The 12007-nt window shown below is 39.9% G+C and overlaps 1 long non-coding RNA gene across 2 annotated transcripts; it reads right to left on the bottom strand.

Annotated features, from left to right (window-relative positions):
- Positions 1-351: 351 nt before the first annotated feature.
- Positions 352-11139, bottom strand: LOC310893755. Of its 2 annotated transcripts, XR_014579270.1 has the most exons (3): positions 2345-4873; positions 2068-2222; positions 352-1538 (listed from the first exon to the last, which is right to left on the bottom strand). It is a non-coding gene; the product is annotated as an uncharacterized lncRNA (long non-coding RNA). The 2 variants fall into 2 exon arrangements; XR_014579269.1 differs by lacking the exons at positions 2068-2222; positions 2345-4873 and adding an exon at positions 10550-11139.
- Between the last annotated feature and the right edge of the window lie 868 nt (positions 11140-12007).

Raw genomic sequence — 12007 nt, 5'->3', positions numbered from 1 at the left:
GCGTGCTGGTTTATCTGTATTTCTGCTGCATATATGAACTCACATTCATTCTTTTTAAAAACATAAGACATTTCAAGCTTTTTTTTTTTTTGTATGGCTTGCAACATGAAGACATCTGTATTATATTTAGTTTACTTTCCAAGAATTTTTATTATTTCCAAAGAAGAACTGACAATGATACTTTGATCCATGATCCTTAATATTGGATATTTAATAAAGTGTTTCTGCCTCCTGTGGCAGTGCAAGTCTGACAGAGATTTCATATGAACCTCCAGTCATACCTTTGCCAAATTCCTGTGCAAACTAGCATTCATCAAGGCACTAATACCCCATACCCTAGAGTGCATTGTGTCCACTTTAGTTCATTTATTACATATGTTATGCACAAGAATATTAAACTTGCTGCTTTCACAGAATAATTCCAAAGAAAGATGGCTTTCTGTTTTTGAAAGGTTACTGGAAGCCATTACTGTGCCACAGGAATAAGAATTTACAATGTGTCAGGAGGAGGAGGAGGCACATGATGAGATGACAAGATGAGTATACACACTCCTCTGGATAGCAAGTTGGCAACTACAGATGATTGTTCTTTGAAGACTAATATTCCACTGGGTAGTGAGAAACCAATCTAGTGTATTTCCAGTCAGTGAAATTTCCCCTTCAAACCAAGAAATTCCCAACCAAGTATCTTCTGACATTTTTATTGCACATGATATTTGCAGATGGAGTGGAATCATGGACTTGGGTAATACAATATAAATGGGGTGCTAATTCCATACCTCATGTATACATGTATACATATCATGTATATCATGTATACAACAGCTGAGTTTAGAAGCATGATTTATGCTTACCCACTGTCTGGAAGCTGCCAGAAAGATGGATAAAGGCCATTGTTATTTTCATTTAAACTTCTTTGGAGTAGGAAATGCCTGATTTATCATCTATTCTAGCATCTGCATTCTGAAAATTGCCAACATCCGGTTTTAGTATGAGCTGAAAGATACATCAGATCCCTGGGTACAGAGATACCTGAAGAGAGGTCTCCTGGGGTGATGAGGTAGGCCGTGTGTGTCAGCCTTTCAAGGTGAGTTTGGGATGCACAGATCCACAAACTGGTAGCATTTTCTGGTGGTTCAAGAACTATCTGTTGCCAGAAAATTGTCCTGTACCCACTACCTAACTTTGCCCGCCTCACGTGCAGTGGTCTAACCACTGTCCTCATGCTTTCCACTTTCTCAGGAGGGGTGTAATGTCATTACACAAAACACAGCACCAAATACTACCCAGGAATCAACCTGGTTTCTGAAGTCTCCTAATTCAGGCTGCAGCCAGGGTTCCAGGGAGACAGGGGGCACAGACTGCATTTCCTATAGGGCTGATCTCAATCTCAGATACTATTTTCTCTGTGCTCAGTAATGAGTCTGCCAATAGATGGGATTATTCCTTGTGTTTACTTTCATAAGGACCGCTGCATGGATGCTTTCTCAAGAATCTGATCCTCTGTGCAGACCAGTTGAGACCATGACAAACAGTTCCTGAAGAAAAAGACAAACAAATCACGTTATTGCCACCTGTGACTGATCAGTGAGGTTATACTGTAGTTTAACGTAGATGAAACAATTTGTTAGATATTGTGGAGATCTGCATACAGGGACAGAAAGATCCAAGATCAGTAACTTACCAGAGGAATCAGAAAATATATTGTCCCATGTCAGTACATTACAGAGCAGTAAGAGTAAAAAGGCTAGACCATCCTGAAAATCTTGAGATGAATATTCACCCACAGGATAATACTGAAATATCATGATCATCCAGAAATAAATTCTGCTCAACTCCAGGTAGCAATTTTTAAGTAACTTCAAAACATGGCTGTCACTCTATATTGCATTTTCTGTTTACATTACATGCAACTGAATTCAATACAAAGATGTCTCACAATTTCCTCACCAATAATTCACCATAGCCACTTACCAGTATTAAAGTGCATGAAACCATCATGAATTGCTAACATTATTACATTTTCCTTGCAGCCACTGCTGGAAATGCTTTGCAGCTAGTACTCACCCAAAGGACTTCAAGTGAATTTGTCATTCTATACCGTAACCTCGGAATCAACATCTAGAAAGCTAATTTCTTGTCTCAAAGGGACTGGTCCTCCATCACTGAATTGTAGTGTTCACATCAAGGCTGCAGTATTTAAAACATGTGAGTATGGGGAACTGCAAGATAAACCAGACCACTTTGTTGTAGGTACACTTGATGATAACAGATTGTCATTGTTTGCTTCTAATGTATGTAGCCCATACTGGGTGTCTTCCAAATCAAGGAGGCATGAACTGACCCTAATCCAATGTTTTCTTCTGAACATCTGAAGGCTTAGCAAGGGACTTATTAAGACCTTGTAGACCACTGGCTTTCCTTGTTAGCCAGGTCACAGAAGATATATTGTGACATGAAGAGTCAGAATGAATCCCAAACTGTGTTTAAGGATGGCTTCTCCAATTGAACCTATTTTGCCCTCCGCACAGCTGAAAAGCATCAGTTAGAAAGGTGGCTTTAAGCAGCTTTAGTCCATTTCTGTGATCATGGGCCAGCCAGGGACTGCTTAGCCCTCTGTGTAATTCAAAGAAGCCTCAGGCTGCAATTTCTGCTCTGTGCTGACACGTTTTCTTCAGAGAAGGTGGGGAGAGCAGGTGGTAGGAGTAGGCATAGCTGTGCCTGGATTCTCCTATCTGGAATTCCTCAGCTGCCCCTGCAGGGCACCTCTCTGCCTGCTTCTGTACTGTTGAGGCAAATGTTACACGAAGTGTCAAGTCTGCTCTATATGGAGTAATCAGTGAACTTCAGAGATGTATTTATTTATTTTAGCATAAAACACTTCTGAATGCTTCTGATCAAGATAGGTAACGACACAAAAAATGTTTGTTTGTTTGTTTGTTTGTTTTCTTAATTCCAGTATTGTACCATGTTGCTGCTCTGAGCTTGTTTCTGATCTTAGGCACTTCAAGTGGAGTTTCAATAGTTGGGCAGCTTTCAAACTCAGCAACTCAGATAAAAGAAGAAAACTTATGAAGGTGCAGAATGCTCATTCAGCATAGCTGGCATCTGTAGCCATTAATTGCTGGAGATAAGAAGCAAAAAAATCTTTGTTTTTATGACTATATAAAGATCCACCAGCATTACAAAGCAGGTCTGTTTCTCATAATGGCGCAGGAGTGGGCAGAAATTGATTTTCATTTGCACTTTAAATAATTTTGCACTGCTTTACCATAGCTCTTGTAAGACAGTGAGTTGGGCTCACACCAAGATACTTTCAACTATTTTTTTCTCCAACAATGAAGGTTTAAAGTGCAAATAATGACAAAAAGACTTTGCTTTAATCTTTGATCAGAGACTCAACTCTGTTTTTCCAGCCATAGTAACAGAGTTTGTTTATAAAACAAATTTTGTTGAAGTTCAGTGATATCTTAGTAAGTCAAGCAGAAAAGGCTTACAATGTGTTAACAGGCCCTTGTAGGAAGGCTAAAGCTAAGACAGCTGATCTCTCCCTTGTTATTTTTAAAGCATCACCTGCACACAGAACAAAACTGCTTTTTTCCTTAGGCTGAATTTCACTTACATTACAATTGTAGAGTCAGTCAAGTTACTGGTGCTGATATGGCTTAGCCATTGAAATCAATGGAAATCTGTTCATGTACATGACTAGACTTGAGGCTGAAGGAGAATTAGGCACCGTATGTCTCATCTACTACTCTCCCTCTCTAAATATAACTCATGCTATTGCTCAAAAGCTACATTACAGGCTCATGCAAGCTGGGCAACTTTCCAGTCTGATGTCATCACATGGGACATTCTGCTTGCCACAGTGGGAGCCTTGTCAAAACAGCTGGCCCTGCCATTCCTGGCATGTGTATCCTTCTGGAAGTCGGGGGCCAGCTTTTCCTACCATCCGCAGGATCACTTGTCTGGCTTTGCTTTCCCTTCCCAAAACAAAAAATATTTTTGGAGAATTTGGAGTGCAGTGGAAACCACTAGAATTGCTGGGAAGAGAGAAGGCCTGCCAGCTTCCCCCAGACCAGATGTCAGGGAGAGTTCATTATATGATCCCTGCTTCCCTCACAGAAATTCTTGTCAGGAAGAGAGATTGGACAAAGCAGGTCCTCCAAAAGTATTCACAGATTGGCAGCCCCAAATGTTCATTATTTATAAATTAAGCCTATGAAGCAATGCAGTTACTACAAATAACTCATCTGGGTGTCTTTCTATTTGTTTTTTCTTTTGAGGGGCAAGGCAGGTATGTGTCACATTATCCAACTTTTTTGGACAATCTATTTTTCAAGAAAACATAATATGAGTTCCTTCCATGATAACTTGACTCCAGGGGCTGGGATGCCAGGAAAAAAAATAATTTAAAAAAATCAATCCAGTTAGGATTATCACACAGCTGTGAAAATTGATTACCATCAATTGATTACTAGCTACAACTTGTACCTAGCACTTCATTAGTCTCACCTTGTCAGGCAATCAACTAAAGCAAAAAGCTTACTAAAAGAAGGGAGTGGCTTACCAGAGAAATTGTACCAGTTTTGCTTATAACAACTGTAGTAGAAAGCTACTGGTTACCCTTTGTTAGTTAGACTTGTGTATATAAGAGTAGGAGACATAAACCACTGTTCAATAGCTTATTTTTTTACAGGAGTTACTCTTCAACCCAATGAGAAATCTATGATATAAGATTCTAAAAGCCATCTGGAGAAGTATCTTGTAGGTATATTGTCTCGCATGAGGCACAATCTCAGGTATACATTGTGTGTATATAGTCTTACATTAAATAGATAGTTTACCTAACATTATTTCATTATTTTTTCAAATGTACATATGCTTTTTTTTTTCTTTTTTCTTTTTTTCAGGCAGTATTCTTAAAAAACATTTTAAAACAAGGCTGCCAACTATTCTTAGTCCCTTTTATGTTTGACAATCAATAAATAGATCCTAACCATTAAATCCTTAATTCTGCATTAATCTTGCATTTATCATAGATGCATTTTACTCACTATAACAGGACCTTTTCTTGTACATTTTGTTAATAGTCATGCAAGAGAATCCAGAGAATGCACTGTCTAGTGCTAATTTAGGTATGTCTAGAGTAGGAGGAATTTTCCCATCATGACTCTTTTATTCAGTAAGATATGTCATGTTGTTTCAGTTGAGAAAACTCAATGAACAAACAAAGGCTTTAGCAACCTCTAGTGTTTCAAGTGTAATGCTGTTGTCTCAGTTTGCTGTGGAAGGATGTTGTGTCTGTGGTGAATCCCTGTAGGCAAACATACAGGACATGAAAACAAACAAACACACAAAAACCAACCAACCAAACAAGCAAGAAAACAGAAAAGTGAGAATGAAGTATGAATACTGCAGGGAAGATGGCCTTTCATTGTAGAAGAAGCTGTGCAATTTATAGAAGCGTAGAATATCCCAACTTGGAAGGAAGCCACAGAGATCATCAAGTCCAATACATGGCTCCACATAGGATTACTTAAAAATTAAACCATATGTCTAAAAGCATTATCCAAATGCTTCTTGAACTCCAGCAGGCTTGGTGCTATGACCACTTCCTTGGGGAGATTGTTCCAGTGCCTGACCACCCTCTCAGTGAAGAAACTTTTCCTAATATCCAATCTGAACCTCCCCTGTTGCAGTTTCATGCTCTTCCCTTGGGTTCTATCACTGTTCACCTGAGAGAAGAGGTCAGCATCTCCCACTCTACTCTCTGTTGTAAGGAACAACCTGTAGACCACAAAGTGGTGACCCTTGTCTCATTTTCTTCAGGCTGAACAAACCAAGTCATTCAGCTTCTCCTCATGTCTTGCCCTCTAGACCCTTCACCACCTTTGTAGCCCTCATTCGGACTCTAATAACTGTGTATCCTTCTTAGACTGAGGTACCCAAAGCTACACACAATACTCAAGGTGAGGTTGCAAGAGCACAGAGTAGAGGATATTGAAATAAAGTACAAAGTGGAAGAAACTAGAGATAGCATTATGTTTTCAAATATGAATTGCAAAATCAAGAAATTTTTACAAACAAGTGATGAAAGATCGGCGTATTTTCAGAGTAAAGGCATTAAAAAGTTCTTAAAAGTTCTTCTTTTTATGCATTAATTATATTAATATAATTTTTATTTAATAATAATTTTATATTTTTATAATTTAATATAAATTATACCTATAATAAAATAGATATAAATATAAAAAATATATTTAATAAAAATAAATCATATCTTTAAAATTATAATAATTTATATATTTTTATATTTTTTGTCTTCTTATGCAGCAAGACAAAGGAAAAGAGAGAGAATACTAGGGTGAGACATAGGCTCTTTAATGAGAATGAGTTGATGACTTACAAAAAAAAGAAAAAAATAAGAATGAATGTGTGTGCTTGCCAGTCATACCAGGGTGTACTGAGGAGACATAACAGTCAATATTGCAAATATCCTTAGGGATGATGATTTTTGTTCAGTGATCAGGCCTCTGACACTGTGCCACAAAGCAAATAAAGTTTGAGAAAGAACTCTCCGTATGGTAGACTCTATTTTGCTGCATCCTTGATATAATCTCTGAAGCATATTGACTGGCTTTTATGTGTGTACACCACCAGTAGCAAGAAGACTCAGTACCCAGGGATATGAGAAAGCTCTACTCTGACTTATACTCTGATACTCTTATCTGTGCAGTGAGGAGACTTGAGCACTAAATATTCTCCATGTAGACAAGAATTGTTCTGTCTCCTCACATTTTCATAGGCACAATAAAGGGTAGGAATGTTTTTCATGCAGAATGCATGTCAGCTTTCAGAGTGCTTCTTTCTCACTTTTGAGCTGGCCAGCACATTTCTTCTTTTTATCACTGTTCCTTTCCTGTCATGCCTTTTTCCACACAGACTGTGTTTTAATCACTATTCATTGAACACAGGTCTGAAAGAATACATGTGGATCACTTGAAGTAAGCACACACAGTCTTAACTGAACAATTTGTCTGCGAGTGTCTTGACATTCTTGTAAATCAAAAGAGGCGTTTACACTGTTACTGGTTGAAGAGCTATGTCTAACAATAACCAATATGCAGGATGTACACACCCATTCAATCAATCCCTCAGCTTGTTGACAAAAATGATAGGTATGATAATTTACTGTTTAAATATTGTGAAATGAGCTGGTGGCTTCAGCAGCTCCAGGCCAGCAAGTCGCAAAATTTCACAGTTGCTTATAATTGGCAACCTTGCTGACAATCTCAGCAAAGGGTACAGGTAACATGGAAACAGAAACTTGACTGTTCTCTTATCACAAGGATGTGATATCATGGCAGAGAAATGTGGAAAGTTGCCAGTGCTGTTTCATCCATGCTAGTCTTAACCTGTATTCAAAAAATCGTCAACCTTATAAATTCCTAGTTGTTCTAGAATCAGTGAGAGGAGAAGGTGAAAAGAGAAGAGAAAAAGGTTTCAATTAGTTATTATGAGCATAAATCTTATATGTAGAGTAAAATTCATTCGTATAAATGATCGTTATTGGTGTTAGTAGAACAAAGCATACAGAATGAATGAAATTTTTAAGCTTCAGTCCTGGTTTTGGCTGAGATAGGGTTAATTTTCTTCACAGTGGCTGGTATTGTGCTGTGTTTTGGATTGAGAAGAAAAATAATGTTGATAGCACACTAATGTTTTAGCTTTTGCAGAGCAGTGCTTGCACAGAGTCAAGGACTTTTGGCTTCTCATACTGCCCTACCAGTGAGGAGACTGGGAGTGCACAAGAAGCTGTGAGAGAACAGAACCAGGACAGCTGACCCAAAATGGGCAAAGTTGGGTCCCATCCATATCCCATACCCTATGGTGTCATGCTCAGCAATAAAACTGAGGGGAGTAGGCCAGGAACCCCCCTGCTCAAAGACTGGCTGGGCTTCATTTGGCAAGTGGTGAGCAATTTCATTGCGCATCACTTGTTTGTGAATATTCTATTATTATAATAATCCTGTTCTTCTTCTCCTTCTCCTGCTTTCTATCATTTATCGGCAGTCCTGGCTATCGGGGGAGGTCCCAGTTGACTGGCAGCTAGCCAATGTGACGCCCATCTATAAGAAGGGCCGCAGGGCAGACCCGGGGAACTATAGGCCTGTCAGTTTGACCTCAGTGCCAGGAAAGCTCATGGAGCAGATTATCTTGAGGGTCATCACGCGGCACTTGCAGGGCAAGCAGGCGATCAGGCCCAGTCAGCATGGGTTTATGAAAGGCAGGTCCTGCTTGACGAACCTGATCTCCTTCTATGACCAAGTGACGCGCTTGGTGGATGAGGGAAAGGCCGTGGATGTGGTTTACCTTGACCTCAGTAAGGCTTTTGACACCGTTCCCCACAACATTCTCCTCAAGAAACTGGCTGCTCGGGGCTTGGACTGGCGTACGCTTCGCTGGGTTAGAAACTGGCTGGATGGCCGGGCCCAGAGAGTTGTGGTGAATGGAGTCAAATCTGGTTGGAGGCCGGTCACTAGTGGTGTCCCCCAGGGCTCGGTACTGGGGCCGGTCCTCTTTAATATCTTTATCGATGATCTGGATGAGGGCGTCCAGTGCACCCTCAGTAAGTTTGCAGATGACACCAAGCTAAGTGCGTGTGTCGATCTGCTCGAGGGCAGGAAGGCTCTGCAGAAGGATCTGGATAGGCTGGAGCGATGGGCTGAGGTCAACTGTATGAAGTTCAACAAGGCCAAGTGCCGGGTCCTGCACCTGGGGCGCAACAACCCCAAGCAGAGCTACAGGCTGGGAGATGAGTGGCTGGAAAGCTGCCTGGCCGAGAAGGACCTGGGAGTATTGGTTGATAGTCGCCTGAATATGAGCCAGCAGTGTGCCCAGGTGGCCAAGAAGGCCAACAGCATCCTGGCCTGTATAAGAAGCAGTGTGGCCAGCAGGTCTAGGGAAGTGATTGTTCCCCTGTACTCAGCTCTGGTGAGGCCGCACCTTGAGTACTGTGTTCAGTTTTGGGCCCCTCGCTACAGGAAGGACATGGAGGTGCTCGAGCGAGTCCAGAGAAGGGCGACCAAGCTGGTGAGGGGTCTGGAGAACAAGTCTTACGAGGAGCGGCTGTGGGAGCTGGGCTTGTTCAGCCTGGAGAAGAGGAGACTCAGGGGCGACCTTATCGCTCTCTACAGGTACCTTAAAGGAGGCTGTAAAGAGGTGGGGGTTGGTCTGTTCTCCCACGTGCCTGGTGACAGGACGAGGGGGAATGGGCGAAAGTTGCGACAGGGGAGTTTTCGGTTGGATGTTAGGAAGTACTTCTTTACCGAAAGGGTTATTAAGCATTGGAACGGGCTGCCCAGGGAGGTGGTGGAGTCACCATCCCTGGAGGTCTTTAAAAGATGTTTAGATGTAGAGCTTAGCGATATGGTTTAGTGGAGTACTTAGTGTTAGGTCGGAGGTTGGACTCGATGATCTTGAGGTCTCTTCCAACCTAGAAATCTGTGATACTCTGTGATTCTTCTTTTTCTCCTTTTTCTTCTTCTTCGTTTTTCTCCTTCTTCTTTTCCCTTCCTTTTCTATCCTATTAAACTGTTTTTATCTCAACCCATGTTTTTTACTTTTTTGTTTGTTTGTTTGGTTGGTTGGTTGTTTTTTTTTACTTGCACCTGGGGGGAATGAACAAACAGCTGTGTGGTACTTAGCTGCCTGCCCTGTTAAACAACAACTGCTGGAAGAGACAGTATATATATTATACAGAGACACAGTAATGACTTTTTTAGGGACAATGAGTACTGAACACTTCTGGAAATCAAACTTTGCCACATCTTACCAGCCAATAATAACAGCATACGAGTTGATAGCCACTAACTACATGATTAGATTCAGGGGAGAACCCAAGATCTGCTTCAAAGGCCATTAAGTCTTCCCTTGAATTTTGGATCAGAACTCAGATAGTCCCAGGGAATCTAACCTGGTATAGCACCTTCTTCTGCCACCCTCAACATTTAAATTAAACTAGCTTAAACTTGCTTGGGCTTGATAAGAATCCCTAAGCCTTGCATCCACTTGCTGATACAGATCATCCACTTATACACTGCCTTTCAATTTGGCTATTAAGTCAAAAGTAGATGCTATCTGCTTTACTCTCCTGCCTTCTGGGATATGGAAAAACTTTGACAGAAAAGCAAAATAAAGGAGTACATAAACTAACTAGAAAGTACTACTAAGTAACTAGTAAGTTACTAGTGGGTAATTCTCAGAGAACCAAAGCAGAAAAATTTGCCTTTCTGGAAAATGCAACTCCCACCCTCCCTCCCACCCCACCTTTTTTTTTTTTTTAAAGCATAACACTTTGTAACTTCTCCTCAGATTGAAAGAAGGGAAGACAGGTGATAATTTTGAATAGTTTAGGAAATGTATGGTGATGTTGTGAGTAAGCTGGTATATGGTAAGTCAGAAGGAAGGGTGGAAGGGTGGAGGGAAAGGAGAGAAGGGAGTGTTCACTCAAGGTGGTTTTCTATAGCAGTACAACACTACTTACTGAAACATGTTCCTGTTGTTTAGAAGATGCTTTGTTTATTGTTCCATTTGCATGTGGTTTACCCTAGAAGCAAAGTACGAATAAATTACAACACAAAATCATAGGTAGGAAACTCTAAAGGAGTTTTAACTTCTTTTCAAAATGCAAAGCAACATGTTGAGTTACTTATCGCACACATTGTCTATTACTCCTTTATTGCATTTCTATGTGGTCTAAAATGAGAATATAATTGGTGGGAGACAGAACAGTACACTCATCATAATTCAGCGTCTGAACAGTCATGACAGATCAAGTCACACAGATCACACAGTATCACACAGATCAAGTGTGATATTTAGACTTGTCTTGACCTTAATATATTCTCTCTCTGAGAATTGTGTGAAGTCATCTAGACTCATCCCTCTTTAAAATCTATATTCCAGAGACTGGAATTTTGGTGAAATTGGTAGCTTTGTGGTATCTTCAACACTTTTAAGCAAAAATATCGTTGGGTTTGCTTATTTCAACATTCAGGTTTATTGTTAAAATAAAGAGACCTTTGATTTAAAACAAATGGCTGTCATCTGTGATGGATTATACTTTCTTTTCATTGTTCCTTTGTAAGCCAAACAGTGCTGGCATGAAGTTCAAAGACAAACTTCAAGTGGCAAGTTACATTTACAAGACTGGAGTCCATTTCTTAAAAATTAACAGGAAAAGAAATCCACAAAGAAAACTAAAATGACTCAAAAGATTCACAGCACTACCATGAAGGTAACTTAGAGTTACCTAGCAACTGCTTTTCTTAATTTTAAAAGGACTGACAGAGATAAGAAAATAATTGGTCACAGTAATGGAGTCATGTAGAATATCTCCTTCTCTTATATACGGAACAGAATTTCATATAATATATTTCATGGAGATTTCTAATTAAACACCAAGGCAGGAGGACAGAATTTGTCATCTCTGTGGCAGCAGATAAGAATATCAGCGTCTTTGTATCTAGACTCAGATTTTGATTCTGACTGGTTGCCAAGACATTGTCAAAGTGAGTAAATGAATTATTACAGGTAAGCAGGGTCAATACTATATATCAAGAATTTATAACTTACTCAAATGATCTTTATTTTTCCACTACTTCCACAGCAGAAATTGTATTGCTTATGGACATTATCCATTACCTGACTGAATATTATGACTGAAATGAAATGAATATTATCACTTTGAACTTAGAAGAGGAGATCCATTTAATAACCCATCATTAAAAACGCATACGTTTAATTAAATTGTTACTAAATTAAGGCCAGATTTTAATACTCCACTTTATACTGAACAGCAATGAATCCCTAAGTAGTCTTGTTGAAATCAGTGGGGTCATTTAAAGTGGGAGAAATCTGATTAAGAACATGAGCATTATTAAGACTCAGTGCAATTAAGGACAACAGAGCATAGAACTCCCACTGTCAGATGTCTTAAGAC

The sequence above is a fragment of the Anser anser genome, assembly GCF_964211835.1.
Source record: "Anser anser genome assembly, chromosome: 2".
Classification (NCBI taxonomy): domain Eukaryota; kingdom Metazoa; phylum Chordata; class Aves; order Anseriformes; family Anatidae; genus Anser; species Anser anser.
The sequence above is the reverse complement of the archived record's forward strand: the minus strand, read 5'-3'. Positions and strand labels throughout refer to the sequence as shown.